The sequence below is a fragment of the Crotalus tigris genome, unplaced genomic scaffold (assembly GCF_016545835.1).
Source record: "Crotalus tigris isolate CLP2741 ecotype Arizona unplaced genomic scaffold, ASM1654583v1 scf7180000017625.6296891, whole genome shotgun sequence".
Classification (NCBI taxonomy): Eukaryota; Metazoa; Chordata; class Lepidosauria; order Squamata; family Viperidae; genus Crotalus; species Crotalus tigris.
Genome location: NW_024096520.1, coordinates 4,113,175 through 4,114,277, shown reverse-complemented (window position 1 = coordinate 4,114,277; position 1,103 = coordinate 4,113,175). Strand labels below are relative to the sequence as shown.

Sequence of the window (1,103 nt, the reverse complement as noted above, 5' to 3'; positions counted from 1 at the left end):
GGATGGGAGGCTTGATTGGAAAGCAGAGTTAGGCCTGAATATGAATATATATCCAAAGTGATTCAGTGTGACATTTAAAAATCTCTTAATGTACTAAATTGAGCAGGCAATCAAGAGGTGTGCTGCTAAGGATATGAACACATTTTTTGTTAATAAAATGTGAATCAATCAAGGATATTTTTATATATACATCAGAGGCAATGTCTTTTTTTTTCCTTTTCACTCTGAAAGTTTTGTGTACCTACCTTCTAAACTGTAAAGTGACTCCGCCACCAGATTCAGCTGGGAGGGTTCTTTCATCTAATTTTGGTCACTTCGTTCTCAATGTATTACTAAGTTCCTCAACCCCATCATAGGCCTATTCCTATACAGGTAGTCCTTTAATTGGGACCCACAACTCAGTTGTTATGTGAAGCAGTTGCTAAGTGAAACTGTGACTATGCTTATGCTCTTACGTCTGCTAAATGAGGCAGTCATTAAACAAGGTCTATCTATATAAGGAAATACATTTCTTCATTAGCATCCTTCACCCTCAGTTCTTCATTAGTACCAGGAGAAAGTTATCAAGAGGAAAAATAAGGCAGTGAAGCCATATACTCCTGTGCTATATTCTGTGAGAAAAGGACATGGATGTAAGCTGTGGTGATTTCCCTGAGGCTGAAAACAAGAGATCTTGATTTGTGGCAAAGAAGGAATTACACTTGGGTCCCTCCAGATGTGTATTTGCTGCCAGAGTCAGCATAAAAAATTGCCGCCTGAACAGGGACTTGAACCCTGGACCATCAGATTAAAAGTCTGATGCTCTACCAACTGAGCTATCCAGGCTCTTGTATTTTGTTTTTCTGACCTAGGAAGTTTTGCAATATTGATCAGGAGTTCTAAACACATCCACAGCATGTCTCTTCTCTGCGGCCTCTTATTCCTTACACAGTTGGTTTCCACACTTTGAACAGCTATCTCTTCCTTCCACTACAAACACCTGGAAAATGTTCACAAGGGTTTTTTTAACATGGTACGAATCAAGACACTATACCTCTGGAGAAATGCATGGAAACTGCTCTGACTTCCAGATGTGTTGGTCAATGAAATGGAAACTCAACATA

General features: G+C 39.3%; 1 non-coding gene across 1 annotated transcript; it reads right to left on the bottom strand.

Moving 5' to 3' along the window:
- Window positions 1-752: 752 nt before the first annotated feature.
- On the bottom strand, window positions 753-825 carry TRNAK-UUU. The gene has a single exon. It is a non-coding gene; the product is annotated as a tRNA-Lys (tRNA).
- Window positions 826-1,103: the final 278 nt, after the last annotated feature.